The sequence below is a fragment of the Petromyzon marinus genome (genome assembly GCF_048934315.1).
Source record: "Petromyzon marinus isolate PM22_M1 ecotype Great Lakes invasive population chromosome 84 unlocalized genomic scaffold, UKy_Petmar_22M1.pri1.0 chr84_unloc.1, whole genome shotgun sequence".
In the NCBI taxonomy this organism is placed as follows: Eukaryota; Metazoa; Chordata; class Hyperoartia; order Petromyzontiformes; family Petromyzontidae; genus Petromyzon; species Petromyzon marinus.
Genome location: NW_027422638.1, coordinates 717,900 through 738,580, shown reverse-complemented (window position 1 = coordinate 738,580; position 20,681 = coordinate 717,900). Strand labels below are relative to the sequence as shown.

The following is a 20,681-nucleotide window of genomic DNA, read 5'->3' as shown; positions in this document are numbered from 1 at the left end:
AAGCACTCGTATATCAAAGCACTCGTGTATCAAAGCACTCGTATATCAAAGCACTCGTATATCAAAGCACTCGCATTATCAAAGCACTCGTGTATCAAAGCACTCGTGTTTCAAAGCACTCATGTATCAAAGCACTCATTTATCAAAGCACTCGTATATCAAAGCACTCGTGTATCAAAGCACTCGTATATCAAAGCACTCGTATATCAAAGCACTCGCATTATCAAAGCACTCGTATATCAAAGCAAAGCACTCGTATATCAAAGCACTCGCATTATCAAAGCACTCGTATATCAAAGCACTCGTATATCAAAGCACTCGTGTATCAAAGCACTCTTATATCAAAGCACTCGCATATCAAAGCAAAGCACTCGTACATCAAAGCACTCGTATATCAAAGCAAAGCACTCGTATATCAAAGCACTCGTGTATCAAAGCACTCGTATATCAAAGCACTCTTTCATTAAAGTACTCGTATATCAAAGCACTCGTATATCAAAGCACTCGTATATCAAAGCACTCGTATATCAAAGCACTCGTATATCAAAGCACTCGTGTATCAAAGCACTCGTGTATCAAAGCACTCATATATCAAAGCACTCGTATGTCAAAGCACTCGTACATCAAAGCACTCTTTTATCAAAGCACTCGTATATCAAAGACCTCGTGTATGAAAGCACTCATATATCAAAGCACTCGTATATCAAAGCACTCGCATTATCAAAGCACTCGTATATCAAAGCAAAGCACTCGTATATCAAAGCACTCGCATTATCAAAGCACTCCTATATCAAAGCACTCGTATATCAAAGCACTCGTTTATCAAAGCACTCTTATATCAAAGCACTCGCATATCAAAGCAAAGCACTCGTATATCAAAGCACTCGTATATCAAAGCAAAGCACTCGTATATCAAAGCACTCGTGTTTCAAAGCACTCGTATATCAAAGCACTCTTTCATCAAAGTACTCGTGTATCAAAGCACTCGTATATCAACGCACTCGTGTATCAAAGCACTCGTGTATCAAAGCACTCGTGTATCAAAGCACTCGTATATCAAAGCACTCTTTTATCAAAACACTCGTGTATCAAAGCACTCGTATATCAAAGCACTCGTATATCAAAGCACTCGCTTTATCAAAGCACTCGTATATCAAAGCAAAGCACTCGTATATCAAAGCACTCGTATATCAAAGCACTCGTGTATCAAAGCACTCGTATGTCAAAGCACTCGTATATCAAAACACTCGTGTATCAAAGCACTCATATATCAAAGCACTCGTATGTCAAAGCACTCGTATATCAAAACACTCGTGTATCAAAGCACTCGCATTATCAAAGCACTCGTATATCAAAGCAAAGCACTCGTATATCAAAGCACTCGTATATCAAAGCACTCTTTTATCAAAGCACTCGTATATCAAAGCACTCGTATATCAAAGCAAAGTACTCGTATATCAAAACACTCGTGTATCAAAGCACTCGTGTATCAAAGCACTCGTATATCAAAGCACTCGTATATCAAAGCACTCGTGTATCAAAGCACTCGTATATCAAAGCACTCGTATATCAAAGCACTCTTTCATCAAAGCACTCGTATATCAAAGCACTCGTATATCAAAGCACTCGTATATCAAAGCACTCTTTTATCAAAACACTCGTATATCAAAGCACTCGTATATCAAAGCACTCGTATATCAAAGCACTCGTGTATCAAAGCACTCCTATATCAAAGCACTCGTGTATCAAAGCACTCATGTATCAAAGCACTCGTGTATCAAAGCACTCGTATATCAAAGCACTCGTGTATCAAAGCACTCGTATATCAAAGCACTCATATCTAAGCACTCGTATATCAAAGCACTCGTATATCAAAGCACTCGTATATCAAAGCACTCGTATATCAAAGCACTCGTGTATCAAAGCACTCGTATATCAAAGCAAAACACTCGTATATCAAAGCACTCCTATATCAAAGCACTCGTGTATCAAAGCACTCGTATATCAAAGCACTCGTATATCAAAGCACTCGTATATCAAAACACTCGTGTATCAAAGCACTCGTATATCAAAGCACTCGTGTATCAAAGCACTCGTGTATCAAAGCACTCATATATCAAAGCACTCGTATGTCAAAGCACTCGTACATCAAAGCACTCTTTTATCAAAGCACTCGTATATCAAAGACCTCGTGTATGAAAGCACTCATATATCAAAGCACTCGTATATCAAAGCACTCGCATTATCAAAGCACTCGTATATCAAAGCAAAGCACTCGTATATCAAAGCACTCGCATTATCAAAGCACTCCTATATCAAAGCACTCGTATATCAAAGCACTCGTGTATCAAAGCACTCTTATATCAAAGCACTCGCATATCAAAGCAAAGCACTCGTATATCAAAGCACTCGTATATCAAAGCAAAGCACTCGTATATCAAAGCACTCGTGTATCAAAGCACTCGTATATCAAAGCACTCGTGTATCAAAGCACTCGTGTATCAAAGCACTCGTATATCAAAGCACTCTTTTATCAAAACACTCGTGTATCAAAGCACTCGTGTATCAAAGCACTCGTGTATCAAAGCACTCGTGTATCAAAGCACTCGTGTATCAAAGCACTCGTATATCAAAGCACTCTTTTATCAAAACACTCGTGTATCAAAGCACTCGTATATCAAAGCACTCGTATATCAAAGCACTCGTATATCAAAGCACTCGTGTATCAAAGCACTCGTGTATCAAAGCACTCATATATCAAAGCACTCGTATGTCAAAGCACTCGTATATCAAAGCAAAGCACTCGTATATCAAAACACTCGTGTATCAAAGCACTCGCATTATCAAAGAACTCGTATATCAAAGCAAAGCACTCGTATATCAAAGCACTCGTATATCAAAGCACTCTTTTATCAAAGCACTCGTATATCAAAGCACTCGTATATCAAAGCAAAGTACTCGTATATCAAAACACTCGTGTATCAAAGCACTCGTGTATCAAAGCACTCGTATATCAAAGCACTCGCATTATCAAAGCACTCCTATATCAAAGCACTCGTATATCAAAGCACTCGTGTATCAAAGCACTCTTATATCAAAGCACTCGCATATCAAAGCAAAGCACTCGTATATCAAAGCACTCGTATATCAAAGCAAAGCACTCGTATATCAAAGCACTCGTGTATCAAAGCACTCGTATATCAAAGCACTCTTTCATCAAAGTACTCGTGTATCAAAGCACTCGTATATCAACGCACTCGTGTATCAAAGCACTCGTGTATCAAAGCACTCGTGTATCAAAGCACTCGTATATCAAAGCACTCTTTTATCAAAACACTCGTGTATCAAAGCACTCGTATATCAAAGCACTCGTGTATCAAAGCACTCGTGTATCAAAGCACTCGTGTATCAAAGCACTCGTATATCAAAGCACTCTTTTATCAAAACACTCGTGTATCAAAGCACTCGTATATCAAAGCACTCGTATATCAAAGCACTCGTATATCAAAGCACTCGTGTATCAAAGCACTCGTGTATCAAAGCACTCATATATCAAAGCACTCGTATGTCAAAGCACTCGTATATCAAAGCAAAGCACTCGTATATCAAAACACTCGTGTATCAAAGCACTCGCATTATCAAAGCACTCGTATATCAAAGCAAAGCACTCGTATATCAAAGCACTCGTATATCAAAGCACTCTTTTATCAAAGCACTCGTATATCAAAGCACTCGTATATCAAAGCAAAGTACTCGTATATCAAAACACTCGTGTATCAAAGCACTCGTGTATCAAAGCACTCGTATATCAAAGCACTCGTATATCAAAGCACTCGTGTATCAAAGCACTCGTATATCAAAGCACTCGTATATCAAAGCACTCTTTCATCAAAGCACTCGTATATCAAAGCACTCGTATATCAAAGCACTCGTATATCAAAGCACTCTTTTATCAAAACACTCGTATATCAAATCACTCGTATATCAAAGCACTCGTATATCAAAGCACTCGTGTATCAAAGCACTCGTATATCAAAGCACTCGTGTATCAAAGCACTCGTATATAAAATCACTCGTGTATCAAAGCACTCCTATATCAAAGCAAAGCACTCGTATATCAAAGCACTCGTATATCAAAGCACTCGTATATCAAAGCACTCGTGTATCAAAGCACTCCTATATCAAAGCAAAGCACTCGCATATCAAAGCACTGGTATATCAAAGCAAAGCACTCGTAGATCAAAGCACTCATGTATCAAAACACTCGTGTATCAAAACACTCGTATATCAAAGCACTCGTGTATCAAAGCACTCTTATATCAAAGCACTCGCATATCAAAGCAAAGCACTCGTACATCAAAGCACTCGTGTATCAAAGCACTCGTATATCAAAGCACTCGTGTATCAAAGCACTCGTATATAAAATCACTCGTGTATCAAAGCACTCCTATATCAAAGCAAAGCACTCGTATATCAAAGCACTCGTATATCAAAGCACTCGTATATCAAAGCACTCGTGTATCAAAGCACTCCTATATCAAAGCAAAGCACTCGTATATCAAAGCACTGGTATATCAAAGCAAAGCACTCGTAGATCAAAGCACTCATGTATCAAAACACTCGTGTATCAAAACACTCGTATATCAAAGCACTCATGTATCAAAGCACTCGTATATCAAAGCACTGGTATATCAAAGCAAAGCACTCGTAGATCAAAGCACTCGTGTATCAAAGCACTCGTGTATCAAAACACTCGTATATCAAAGCACTCCTGTATCAAAGCACTCGTATATCAAAGCACTCATATCCAAGCACTCGTATATCAAAGCACTCGTATATCAAAGCACTCGTATATCAAAGCACTCGTGTATCAAAGCACTCGTATATCAAAGCAAAACACTCGTATATCAAAGCACTCCTATATCAAAGCACTCATTTATCAAAGCACTCGTGTATCAAAGCACTCGTATATCAAAGCACTCGTATATCAAAGCACTCGTATATCAAAGCACTCGTGTATCAAAGCACTCGTATATCAAAGCACTCGTATATCAAAGCACTCGTATATCAAAGCACTCGTTAATCAGTTGTGTGATCACGTGACGCTCGGCAGTGCAAAGCGTGTGTACGTGTACACCGCTCGTACTGCAAGTCGCTCGCTCGTTTTATCGAGTTAATATTTACTTTAAAGGTGTTGCTCGTCCTGCGAAACAATCGACCTGGACCAAGTTACTCGCGATCCGAGGTTTTACTCTGCGTAACGTGAATAACCAAAAACAAAAAAAAACATGCTACTCGATTTAAAGCTTTCGTGACTGCAAGGATTCATCTTCTTTGGTTCTTTCGGTAAAGTCACCACCACGTAGAATGAGAATTACAAGCTAATCACTCAGCTATTTCAATGCTAAATTCTATGCTAATTCCTTTGTCAAGGGGTGCCTCTGCGGATGTGTATGGTTTGACTTTAACATAGCCATTTCTGTGACCAGTCACAAGCTAATCCCTCAGTTATTTCAATGCTAAATTCTCCTGTTTGATTGGTACTAAGGTGCCTCTGTAGATGTGTATGCTTTGACTTTAACGTAGCCATTTCTGTGACCAGTCACAAGCTAATCCCTCAGCTATTTCAATGCTAAATTCTCCTGTTTGATTGGTACTAAGGTGCCTCTGTAGATGTGTATGCTTTGACTTTAACGTAGCCATTTCTGTGACCAGTCACAAGCTAATCCCTCAGCTATTTCAATGCTAAATTCTCCTGTTTGATTGGTACTAAGGTGCCTCTGTAGATGTGTATGCTTTGACTTTAACGTAGCCATTTCTGTGACCAGTCACAAGCTAATCCCTCAGCTATTTCAATGCTAAATTCTCCTGTTTGATTTGTACTAGGTGCCTCTGTGGATGTGTAGGCTTTGACTTCAACATAGCCATTTCTGTGACCAGTCACAAGCTAATCACTCAGCTATTTCAATGCTAAATTCTCCTGTTTGATTTGTACTAGGTGCCTCTGTGGATGTGTAGGCTTTAACTTTAACATAGCCATTTCTGTGACCAGTCACAAGCTAATCACTCAGCCATTTCAATGCTAAATTCTATGCTAATTCCTTTGTCAAGGCGCTTTGTTTCTTCTCACACAGCTTAAAGATCGCGATCTCAGCGTGGCTTTTTCACTCCAGCGCTGTCCTCCAGACAGTCTCGTCCCCCTTCACCTGATGAAGGCCGCTTGTGTTGTGGCCGAAACGTCGTGAGAATATTATTGTGTTATTTTATTTTATCAATTTATTAATTTTATTCTCATTCTACGTGACTTTTCCGGTAAAGTCACGCGTGTAGGAATACCGTGAAGTTATATTAAGACGAATCAATCTACGACGTTGCGTTGATTGATTCGTTGACGATGTTGACGTCAACGAATCAATCACGGCGATGATGACGATGTTGACGATGACGATGTTGATGACGATATTGACGACGATGTTGACGATGTTGACGACGTTGACAATGACGATGTTGATGTTGACGATGTTGACGATGATGACGATGTTGACGATGTTGACGATGATGATGACGATGTTGATGACGATGTTGACGATGATGTTGATGTTGAACCAAGAATAATAATTTTATTGTTTTACAATAATTGTATTGTTTTATATTTTTATTATTTTATTGTTTCCCTTCTACGTGGTGGTGACTTTACCGAAAGAACCAAGAATAAGAATTTTATTGTTTTACAATAATTTTATTGTTTTATATTTTTATTATTTTATTGTTTCCCTTCTACGTGGTGGTGACTTTACCAAAAGAACCAAGAATAATAATTTTATTGTTTTACAATAATTTTATTGTTTTATATTTTTATTATTTTATTGTTTCCCTTCTACGTGGTGGTGACTTTACCGAAAGAACCAAGAATAATAATTTTATTGTTTTACAATAATTTTACTGTTTTATATTTTAATTATTTTATTGTTTCCCTTCTACGTGGTGGTGACTTTACCGAAAGAACCAAGAATAATAATTTTATTGTTTTACAATAATTTTACTGTTTTATATTTTAATTATTTTATTGTTTCCCTTCTACGTGGTGGTGACTTTACCGAAAGAACCAAGAATAATAATTTTGTTGTTTTATATTTTTATTATTTTATTGTTTCCCTTCTACGTGGTGGTGACTTTACCAAAAGAACCAAGAATAATAATTTTATTGTTTTACAAAAATTTTATTGTTTTATATTTTTATTATTTTATTGTTTCCCTTCTACGTGGTGGTGACTTTACCGAAAGAACCAAGAATAATAATTTTATTGTTTTACAATAATTTTACTGTTTTATATTTTAATTATTTTATTGTTTCCCTTCTACGTGGTGACTTTACCGAAAGAACCAAGAATAATAATTTTGTTGTTTTATATTTTTATTATTTCATTGTTTCCCTTCTACGTGGTGGTGACTTTACCGAAAGAACCAAGAATAATAATTTTATTGTTTTATATTTTTATTATTTTATTGTTTCCCTTCTACGTAGTGGTGACTTTACCGAAAAAAACAAGAATAATAATTTATTGTTTTACAATAATTGCATTGTTTTATACTTTTATTACTTTATTGTTTCCCTTCTACGTGGTGGTGACTTTACCGAAAGAACCAAGAATAATAATTTTATTGTTTTATATTTTTATTATTTTATTGTTTCCCTTCTACGTGGTGGTGACTTTACCGAAAGAACCAAGAATAATAATTGTATTGTTTCACAATAATTTTATCATTTTATTGTTTCCCCTTCTACGTGGTGACTTTACCCAAAGAAACCAAATCTTACACGTTTATAGTGGCAGGAAAGGGTCCCCCCCCCGGTGGCAATATTGGAGTCAAACTAAGCACAAAAATGCGTTGAATGAAGGAGGGTTAAGACGCTCCACACCTAAACTTACTCGATCTGACCCCCTAAAACAAAACAGAAAAAAACCTTCATGATGAATCTGGACACATTTGTATTGCCGTAAAGGGTTACGCAACCAACGCTTGCACGTTAATAGTGGCAGGAAAGGGTCCCCCCCGGTGGCAATATTGGAGTCAAACTGAGGACAAAAATCTGCGCATTCGTGAGCCACGGAGACCACCCAGGGGAGTGGACGTTTGAGACAATTTTGGGACGCCGCGAATTGTCATTGACGATCACGGAGACCAAATGGAGATCTACACAGAGACACACACAGAGACACACACAGAGACACACACAGAGACACACAGAGACACACACAGAGACACACACAGAGACACACAGAGACACACACAGAGACACACACAGAGACACACACAGAGACACACACAGAGACACACACAGAGACACACACGGTGACTCACAGAGACACACACAGAGGCCAATGGAGACACACACAGAGACTAATGGAGATCCACACAGAGACCAAATGGAGATCTACACAGAGAACAATGGAGATCCACACAGAGACCCATGGAGATCCACACAGAGACCCATGGAGATCTACACAGAGACACACACAGAGACACACACACAGAGACCAATGGAGACCCACACAGAGACCAATGGAGATCTACACAGAGACCCATGGAGATCTACACAGAGACACACACAGAGAGACACACACAGAGACCAATGGAGATCCACACAGAGACCAATGGAGATCTACATAGAGACCCATGGAGATCTACATAGAGACCCATGGAGATCTACATAGAGACCCATGGAGATCTACACAGAGACACACACAGAGACACACACAGCGACCAATGGAGACCTACACAGAGACCAATGGAGACCCACACAGAGACCAATGGAGACCCACACAGAGACCAATGGAGACCCACACAGAGACCAATGGAGACCCACACAGAGACTCATGGAGACCCACACAGAGACCCATGGAGACCCACACAGAGACCAATGGAGACCCACACAGAGATCAATGGAGACCTACACAGAGACCAATGGAGACCCACACAGAGACTCATGGAGACCCACACAGAGACCAATGGAGACCCACACAGAGACCAATGGAGACCCACACAGAGACCAATGGAGATCTACATAGAGACCCATGGAGATCTACACAGAGACACACACAGAGACACACACAGAGACACACACAGAGACACACACAGAGACACACACAGAGACACACAGAGACTCACACAGAGACACACACAGAGACCAAATGGGGATCTACACATAGAACAATGGAGATCTACACAGAGACACACACAGAGACCACACAGAGACTCATAGAGACCCACATAGAGACCGATAGAGACCCACACAGAGACCAATAGAGACCCACACAGAGACCAATGGAGACCCACACAGAGACTCATAGAGACCCACACAGAGACCAATGGAGACCGACACAGAGACCAATAGAGACCCACACAGAGACCAATGGAGACCCACACAGAGACCAATGGAGACCCACACAGAGACTCACACAGACACACATAGAGACACACGCAGAGACACACACAGAGACACACGCAGAGACACACACAGAGACACACGCAGAGACACACACAGAGACCCACATAAAGACACAGAGACACACACAGAGACACACACAGAGACACAGACACACACACAGAGACACGCAGAGACACACAGAGACACGCACAGAGACACACACAGAGACACACACAGACACACACAGAGACACAAACAGAGACCCACATAAAGACACACAGAGACACACACAGAGACACACACAGAGACCCAGACAGAGACACACACAGAGACACATAGAGACACACACAGAGACACACACAGAGACCACACAGAGACACACACAGAGACCACACAGAGACACACACAGAGACCCATTAAGACAATCAGACACAGAGACACACACAGAGACACACACACAGAGACACACAGAGACACACACAGAAACACACAGAGAGACACACAGAGACACACACAGAGACACACACAGAGACCCATTAAGACAATCAGACACAGAGACACACACAGAGACACACACAGAGAGACACACACAAAGACACACACAGAGACACACACAAAGACACACACAAAGAGACACACACAGCGACACACACAGAGAGACACACAGAGACACACACAGAGACACACACAGAGACCCATTAAGACAATCAGACACAGAGACACACACAGAGAAACACACACAGAGACACACACAGAGACACACACAGAGAGACACACAGAGACACACACAGAGACACACACAGAGACACATTAAGACAATCAGACAGAGACACACACAGAAACACAGAGAGACACACAGAGACACACAGAGACACACACAGAGAGACACACACAGAGATACACACAAAGACACACAGAGACACACACAGAGACCCACGCAGACACACACACAGAGACACACACAGAGACACACACAGAGACACAGAGAGACACACAGAGACACACACAGAGACACATTAAGACAATCAGACACAGAGACACACACAGAGACAAAGAGAGACACATAGAAATACACACACAGAGAGACACACAGAGACACAGACACACACACAGAGACACACACAGAGACACATTAAGACAATCAGACACAGAGACACACACAGAGACACACACAGAGACACACACAGAGACACACAGATACACTCACAGAGACACACAGAGACACTCACAGAGACACACACAGAGACACACACACAGAGACACACACACAGACACACACAGAGACACACACACAGAGACACACACACAGACAAACACAGAGACACATTAAGACAATCAGACACAGAGACACACACAGAGACACACACACAGAGACACACACAGAGACACACACAGAGACACACAGAGACACATTAAGACAATCAGACACAGAGACACACACAGAGACACATTAAGACAATCAGACACAGAGACACACACAGAGACACACACAGAGACACACACACAGAGACACACACAGAGACACACACACAGACATACACAGAGACACATTAAGACAATCAGACACAGAGACACACACAGAGACACACACAGAGACACACACAGACACACACAGAGACACATTAAGACAATCAGACAGAGACACACACAGAGACACACAAAGACAAACACAGACACACACAGAGACACACAGAGACACACACAGAGACACACAGAGACACTCACAGAGACACACACAGAGACACATTAAGACAATCAGACAGAGACACACACAGAGACACAGAGAGACACACAAAGACACACAGAGAGACACACACAGATATACATACAAAGACACACAGAGACACACACAGAGACCCACGCAGACACACACACACACAGACACACACAGAGACACACACAGAGACACAGAGAGACACACAGAGACACATACAGAGACACACACAGAGACCCATTAAGACAATCAGACACAGAGACACACACAGAGACACACACAGAGAGACACACAGAGACACACAGAGAAACACACAGAGACACAGAGACAACAACAACAACAACCGCCATTCGCCCCTAAGTGGCGGTGACGTCACCACGACGCTTGTGCCAGGCTATGTGCACCCTGAGGCCACGTGAAGTGTCGAACGCCCGCTGGCAGGAGGTCACGGGGCAGACCCAGGTGCCACGGGTCGACTGACTGAGATGACTGGCTGATGCACCACCTGTGCCCCCTACTGTGCCAACCTGCTGTGCTTTAGCCACCCAGCACTCCGCTCGTTGTTGTGAGCGTCGCTCCTTCGCCCTCCGTTGTTGTTGGAGGGCGACTACCTCCAACTGCCCAGTAGCATCCTTCACGAGCCTCCTCCACAGAGGTCGATCTTCACACCGCTGGTACCAGTCATCGGCAAGTCCACTCAGCTCCACGTCCTCCTGTACCACATTACTCCATCTCTTCTCTAGCCCGTGCCGCGTCCGCTTAGCCCCCTCAATCCGGCCGAACAAAAGCTGTTTCGGCATGCGTTGGCTGGGCATGCGGGCTACATGACCCAGCCATCGCAGCCTTGCCCGCCGGAGGAGCTCACCGATGGGACCTTGCCCAGATCTTTCAAGGATTTGTGAGCTCCTCACACAATCCAGTCTGGTTAAACCCAGGATGGATCGTAGGCAGGCCAGCCTAAATGTTTCTAACCGGCGAAGATGTTCCATTAGGGGGTCCACGTTTTGCAAGCGTAGAGAAGGGAGGGAATGACCGTGGCCGAGAAGACCTGAAGCTTAGTGCGGAGCGACAGACCAGGTAGCTTCCACACAGCGTTACTCAACCGATGAAAAGATATTGCCACTCGACTGGTTCGGAGTGAGACCTCTGCTGTTAAACTGGAGCCAGTCATAAGCACACTACCCAGGCATGGGAAACTCTCCACTCTCTCCACAACTGCCCCATCACCGATTGGGAGTTGTGGGGGTGGAGTGTCCCATGGTACAAAATACCCAGGCAGGTGCTTAGTTTTGGTGGGGCTGATGGTAAGGCCCCACCTCTTAGTGGCACGCTCCAGTCTCAGCAGCAGCGTCTCCAAATCCTCCTGACTGAGCAGCTATTACCAAATCATCAACATACATAACGTGGTTGACCAATAGGGAGCCATCCCTTGACCGCACCCGGGCATCGATCAGCCTCCCATTATATCTGTACCATATGGAGATTCCCCCGGTACAGCTATTGAAGGCTTCACGAACTACGTGGTCAAAATAGATGTTAAATAATGTGGGAGCCAGAGGACATCCCTGTCGCACCCCAAGGTGTACAGGGAATGGCTCTGACTCCCGGCCACGTAGTTTTACCCGGGCCCACTCACCATCATGAAGGTCCTTAATGATCGTGAGCAGAGGGTCAGGTACTCCAAAAGCACGAAGAACGACCCAGAGCCCAGGCCTACTGATGGCATCATAGGCCTTGACCAGGTCAATAAAGCAGAGATGTAGGTCTTGTTGGAATTCCCTACACCTCTGCTGTAGCAGACAGACAGAAAATATGGCATCTGTGCAGGACCGCCCTTTCCTGAAACCGCATTGGGGCTCCGCAAGCCTCTCCTCAGCGTGCCTGGCAAGGCGATGCTGAATAATCCATGCCAGGACCTTTCCCGGCACAATGAGGAGTGAGATGCCCCTATAGTTGTTACAGTCTGTGCGGTCCCCCTTCTTAAAAAGGGGGACCACCAGGGCATCCTTCCAATCCTGCGGAACCCGTCCAGCGGCCCAGACCGTTGTTATGATGTCATATAGGGCAGTCTGTGCACAAACGCCACCCTCCCTCAGCATTTCACTTGGGAAATCATCTCTGCCCGCTGCCTTTCCTGGTCTCAGACTCCGGATCGCCTTCAGTACTTCCTCAACAGATGGCACCTCAGCCAGCCACTCACAGGGGGTGACTTCTTCCAATATTTGAGGCACCACAGCCTCAGCAGGGTCATCCTCACTTTGTGCCACGATGTTTTCCTGGCTGAGAGATTTTCCCTCCCCCAGGACCTCACAGAAATGCTCAGCAAATCTGCAAACCTGTTCCTGGGGGTCGGAGATTGGATCACCGTTTTTTCCCCTAATGATGGTAATAGGTGTGGCACTGCAGGTTACTTTTTTGATGGAGTTAAATAGAGATTTGTGATCACGGGCCACTGAGGCAGACTCCATCTCCTCAGCAACCCGCAACCACCACCCATCCTTGCAGCGCCTCACGGCTCTCCGAACCTCCGAGCGAAAGGCTGCGGTAAGCCTCCTCATTCTAAGACGTGGGATTCTGGAGCCGATGACAGTGGGCCTGTCGCTTTTTCTCAACCATCCTGAACACCTCCTCTGTCAGCCAGGGTCTCTGGGGAGGTCTGGACCGCGTACCCAAAGCAGCCATTGTAGCTGCATGAGTCACAGTCCTAAACCTCGCCCATTTACCCTCGACATCAGGAGGAGTCAGGGACGATGCCAATCCCAGCCGCAAGCGATGATGAAATTCTCGCTTGCAACTTTCATCAGATAACTGAGACCAGGCCACTTTAGGTCGGAATGGGGTCCTGGGTGTACACCCACCACCGGAGTGGAAGAATGGCAGGCGCATCTTACAGATGACTAGATCAGCTCCACGATAGGTCCTGGTGTCAAGGACATAGGCTCGCATCCGCTGGTCCGTCACTATGTAGTCCAGCAGATGTTCTTGCTTGGACCTGGCATGCATCCATGATGTTGTGTGGATGCGCCGATGCCGGAAAAGCGTGTTGGTAATTACAAGCCCATGGGCTGCACAAAAATCAAGCAGCCTCCTACCGTTGTTATTGAGCTGATCTGGCCCATGCCCTCCAATCACTCCAGACCAGGTGCCAGTATCATGACCAACTCGGGCATTAAAGTCACCCAACATGATGACTCTATCCCGAGGGGCCACTTTAGCCAGCACCTGTGACAGGAGGTCATAGAAGGCATCTGACTCATCGGCTTTGCCTCCATCCCTCCACGGATGTTCATCTTCGGTGGGGGCATAAGTAACCACGACCACCATTCCTCACCTCCGGTTGATGGGAAGGCGAGCCCAAAGTAGCCTGGGGCTTACAGCTTCCCACACCTCACCGCCACGCTCCTACGCCCCCTTCATTCTTTTGTTCAAAAGAAGAGCCACACCCTGTTGTTTGGCAGTCTGCTGCCCCGAGTAGAGGACTGTCCACCCCTCATGGTGGCAGGAGCCAGAGCCGGTCCACCGGACCTCCTGAATGCCGCATAGATCCAGGCGGTACCGGTCCAGCTCCCGACAGAGGAGTGGCAGCCTCTCCTCCGCAGTGAGCGTTCGAACATTCCACGTGGCCACCCGTAGTGGCTTTTCGTTGTTTCTGGAGCAGCCCCGAGGGTGGATATTCAATCTCCTGGCTCCGCCAATTGGAGTTTGGCCAGGAGACGTCATAGACGCCTGGCCCCCCGGGGCCTCCGGCACAAGCTTATTAGTTTACATATTTCAGTTTAACTCGTGGTTTCGTGGTAATTAATTGAAGGTGGAGGGGTTACCAGCCCCTCGCACCCGTCCAGAGCCCCCGTTTAGCCCCTGTGGTAGACACATATGCCATGAGGGGAGGAGCCAATCAAAATTGGATCTCCCCCCACAGCACTGTCCACGACAGAGTTGCCCGTCCGGCACCGCGAGGAGGTAGGGGGTTGTTTTGCCGGACACACACAGAGACACACACAGAGACACATTAAGACAATCAGACACAGAGACACACACAGAGACACACACAGAGACACACACACAGACAAACACAGAGACACACAGACACACACAGAGACACATTAAGACAATCAGACACAGAGACACACACAGAGACACACAAAGACACACAGACACACACAGAGACACACACAGAGACCCACACAGAGACACACAGAGACACTCACAGAGACACACACAGAGACACATTAAGACAATCAGACACAGAGACACACACAGAGACACACTCACAGAGACACACACAGAGACACATTAAGACAATCAGACACAGAGACACACAGAGACACACAGACACACACAGAGACACATTAAGACAATCAGACACAGAGACACACACAGACACACACACACAGACACACACAGAGACACACACAGAGACACACACACAGACACACACAGAGACACATTAAGACAATCAGACACAGAGACACACAGAGACACACACGCAGACACACACAGAGACACATTAAGACAATCAGACACAGAGACACACACAGAGACACACAGACACACACAGAGACACACACAGAGACACATTAAGACAATCAGACACAGAGACACACAGACACACAGAGACACACACAGAGACACACAGACACACACACAGACACACACAGAGACACACAGACACACACAGAGACACACACAGAGACACACAGACACACACAGAGACACACACAGAGACACACAGAGACACACAGACACACACAGAGACACACACAGAGACACACAGACACACACACAGAGACACACACAGAGACACATTAAGACAATCAGACACACAGACACACACAGAGACACACAGACACACACAGAGACAAACACAGAGACACATTAAGACAGACACAGAGACACACACAGAGACACACAGACACACACAGAGACACACACAGGAACACATTAAGACAATCATACACAGGTGCTTGCGCGCAGTGTAACCCTGAACATTATTAAGTCGTGAACGATGCGTTATCGCTTCACGTGGCATTGACGGCGATGCTGATGATGATGATCATGAAGCTGATGACGATGATGAAGCTGTTGCTGATGATGATGTTGTTGATGCTGCTGATGATATTGTAGCTGCTGCTGTTGATGCTGCTGATGATGTTGATGTTGTTGAAGCTGCTGCTGATGATGTTGTTGATGATGAAGCTGCTGCTGTTGTTGCTGATGAAGCTGCTACTGATGATGTTGATGATGAAGCTGCTGCTGCTGATGATGATGTTGATGATGAAGCTGCTACTGATGATGTTGTTGATGATGATGAAGCTGCTGCTGCTGCTGTTGATGATGTTGATGATGATGATGTAGCTGCTGCTGATGAAGCTGTTGATGATGTTGATGACGTTGATGATGATGTTGATGATGATGAAGCTGCTGATGATGTTGATGAAGCTGCTGATGATGTTGATGATGATGAAGCTGCTGATGATGATGATGGTGATGTTGATGATGATGAAGCTGCTGCTGCTGAAGCTGCTGCTGATGATGATGTAGCTGCTGATGATGAAGCTGTTGATGATGTTGATGATGAAGCTGCTGATGATGATGTTGATGAAGCTGCTGATGATGTTGATGATGATGAAGCTGCTGATGATGTTGATGGTGATGTTGATGATGATGAAGCTGCTGCTGCTGATGATGTAGCTGCTGCTGATGATGATGTAGCTGCTGATGATGATGATGTTGGTGATGAGTGTAAGTCCGCCGATGACGATATTTTCTTCGGGTGACCTTCAGCGAGACTAATAAAGTTCGCCTTGCTCGACTTCACCGCTGGCAAGCGATGTGAGTCTCTCCGTCTGAGAGGCGGACAGCTGATTTCACGTCTGTGCAGATGTCTGGTGGGTTACCTTAGTTCTATCGTAACCCTTCTACCAAACTATCACTAAACTATCACTAAACTATCACTAAACTAACACTAAGCTAGCACTAAACTAGCACTAAACTGTCACTAAACTGTAACTAAACTGTCACTAAACTAACACTAAGATAGCACTAAACTAGCACTAAACTAACACTAAACTATCACTAAACTAACACTAAACTATCACTATGCTATCACTAAACTATCACTAAACTATCACTAAACTAACACTAAACTAATACTAAACTAATACTAAACTAGCACTACACTAGCACTAAACTATCACTAAACTATCACTAAGCTATCACTAAACTAACACTAAACTATCACTAAACTATCACCAAAACTATCACTAAACTAACACTAAACTAACAATAAACTAACACTAAACTATCACTAAACTATCACTAAACTATCACTAAACTATCACTAAACTATCACTAAACTAACACTAAACTAACACTAAACTAACACTAAGCTATCACTAAACTATCACTAAACTATCACTAAACTAGCACTAAACTAACACTAAACTATCACTAAACTATCGCTAAACTATCACTAAACTAACACTAAACTATCACTAAACTATAAACTAACACTAAACTATCACTAAACTATCACTAAACTAACACTAAACAAACACTAAACTATCACTAAACTAACACTAAACTATCACTCAACTATCACTAAACTATCACTAAACTAGCACTAAACTATCACTAAACTATCACTAAACTAACACTAAACTATCACTAAACTAACACTAAACTATCACTAAGCTATCACTAAACTATCACTAAACTAGCACTAAACTAACACTAAACTATCACTAAACTAGCACTAAACTATCACTAAACTATCACTAAACTAACACTAAACTATCACTAAACTAACACTAAACTATCACTAAACTATCACTAAACTAACACTAAACTATCACTAAACTATAAACTAACACTAAACTATCACTAAACTAGTGGTGTGGTGGATAGTGGTGTGGTGGGTGGTGGTCTGGTGGGTGATGTGGTGGGTTAGGGTAGTGGTGTGGTGGTTGGTGTGGTGAGTAGTGCTGTGGTGGGTAGGGTAATGGTGTGGTAGGTAGTTGGTGGTGTGGTGGTTAGTGGTGTGGTGAGAGCGGCGAGTCCGTGCGTGCCCCCCCCCGCCCCGCCCGCCCCACAAGCTCTAACCCCTCGTAGCCGACATGAGTTCAATAACTAAACGTCAGCCGGAAGAGCTTCTTCGACCAGGGGGAAAGACTCAACGATGAACAACCCTCCCACTCCCCACCCCCCGGCCCGTGAAAAAAACTAAAATTGTCTTTTCTAGATTTGAAGCTTTCCCCAACCGCGAGGATTCACGCCCTTTGGCTCCGTTCGGCAAAGTCACGTGGGTAAAATAATAATAATAAAGCAACCAAAAAATCACGACGTTTCGGGCCACGACGCAAGCGGCCTTCATCAGGTGAAGGGACCGGACTGGGCTTGGCTGTCTTCACTTCAACTCTGTCCTCTGGACAGCACGGTCCCTTCACCTGATTGAAGGCCGCCTGCGTTGTGGCCGAAACGTCGTGGATTTTTTGTCGTTTTATTTTTTTTTATTTCGGCCACAACGCAAGCGGCCGTCGTCGGGTGAAGGGACCGTGCTGTCCAGAGGACAGCGTCGGAATGCCAACGCTGTCCTCGTGACGGTACGTGACAGTACGTGACAGTACGTGACAGTACGTGACAGCACGGTCCCTTCACCTGATGGAGGCCGCCTGCGTTGTGGCCGAAACGTCGTGGATTTTTTGTCGTTTTATTTTTTTTTTACTTTCGGCCACAACGCAAGCGGCCTTCGTCGGGTTGAAGGGGACCGAGCCGTCCAGAGGGCAGCGCTGGAGCGAAGGGACAGCCACGCCCAGGTCGCGTTCCTGTAAGCTGCGTGGGAGGAATCAAGGTCGGCGTCTCGATGAGCTGAGACTTCTCGTCCCAGTCGCCTGCCGAAAGCTCTGACAGACTGGCAAAAGCCCTGCCCCTAGAGGTCATCAATTCTAGATTTGAAGCTTTCCCCGACCGCGAGGATCCGTGGCTCTTTGGCTCCGTTCGGCAAAGTCACGTGGGCAAAGAAAGAATAATAAAACAATAAAAGATGCCGTGGTCAGCACCGGTGAGGATCTGGGTTCAAATCCTAGGTCTTGTGTGTGTCTCTCTTGCAGGGTTCATAATGGCCGTGTTGAAATGTCGTGTCCAGCACAGGTGAGGATCTGGGTTCGATCCCTGGGTCTTGTGTGTGTCTCTCTTGCAGGGTTCATAATGGCTGTGTTGAAATGTCGTGTCCAGTACAGCTGATGGCCTGGGTTCGATCCCTAGGTCTTGTGTGTGTCTCTCTTGCAGGGTTCATAATGGCCGTGTTGAAATGTCGTGTCCAGTACAGCTGATGGCCTGGGTTCGATCCCTAGGTCTTGTGTGTGTCTCTCTCTTGCAGGGTTCATAATGGCCGTGTTGAAAGATGTCGTGTCCAGCACAGGTGAAGATCTGGGTTCAAATCCTAGGTCTTGTGTGTGTCTGTCTCTCTGGTAGGGTTCTTAATGGCTGTGTTGAAAGATGCCGTGTCCAGCACATGTGAAGATCTGGGTTCAAACCCTTGGTCTTGTGTGTCTCTCTCTTGCAGGGTCCATAATGGCCGTGTTGAAAGATGCCGTGTCCAGCACAGGTGAAGATCTGGGTTCGATCCCTGGGTCTTGTGTGTGTGTCTCTCTCTTGTAGAGTTCATAATGGCCGTGTTGAAATGTTGTGGTCAGCACAGGTGAATATCTGGGTTCAAATCCTGGGTCTTGTGTCTGTCTCTCTTGCAGGGTTCATAATGGCCGTGTTGAAATGTCGTGTCCAGCACAGGTGAAGATCTGGGTTCAAATCCTGGGTCTTGTGTGTGTGTCTCTCTCTTGCAGGGTTCATAATGGCCGTGTTGAAATGTCGTGTCCAGTACAGCTGATGGCCTGGGTTCGATCCCTGGGTCTTGTGTGTGTGTCTCTCTCTGGCAGGGTTCATAATGGCCGTGTTGAAATGTCGTGTCCAGCACAGGTGAAGATCTGGGTTCAAACCCTAGGTCTTGTGTCTCTCTCTGGCAGGGTTCATAATGGCCGTGTTAAAATGTCGTGTCCAGCACAGGTGAAGATCTGGGTTCAAATCCTGGGTCTTGTGTGTGTGTGTCTGTCTCTGGCAGGGTTCATAATGGCCGTGTTGAAAGATGCCGTGTCCAGCACAGGTGAAGATCTGGGTTCAAATCCTGGGTCTTGTGTGTCTTTGGTAGGGTTCATAATGGCCATGTTGAAATGTCGTGTCCAGTACAGCTGATGGCCTGGGTTCAAACCCTGGGTCTTGTGTGTCTCTCTCTTGCAGGGTTCATAATGGCCGTGTTGAAAGATGCCGTGTCCAGTACAGCTGATGGCCTGGGTTCGATCCCTAGGTCTTGTGTGTCTGTCTTGCAGGGTTCATAATGGCCGTGTTGAAAGATGCCGTGTCCAGCACAGGTGAAGATCTGGGTTCAAACCCTTGGTCTTGTGTGTGTCTCTCTCTCTTGCAGGGTTCATAATGGCCGTGTTGAAAGATGCCGTGTCCAGCACAGGTGAAGATCTGGGTTCGATC

At 44.8% G+C, this 20,681-nt stretch overlaps 1 long non-coding RNA gene across 1 annotated transcript in view; it reads right to left on the bottom strand.

The window, feature by feature from the left end:
* Positions 1 to 20,681, bottom strand: part of LOC142908405 (uncharacterized) — a 234,127-nt gene that overhangs the window by 172,281 nt on the left and 41,165 nt on the right. The gene's annotated exons all lie outside the window — the stretch shown is intronic.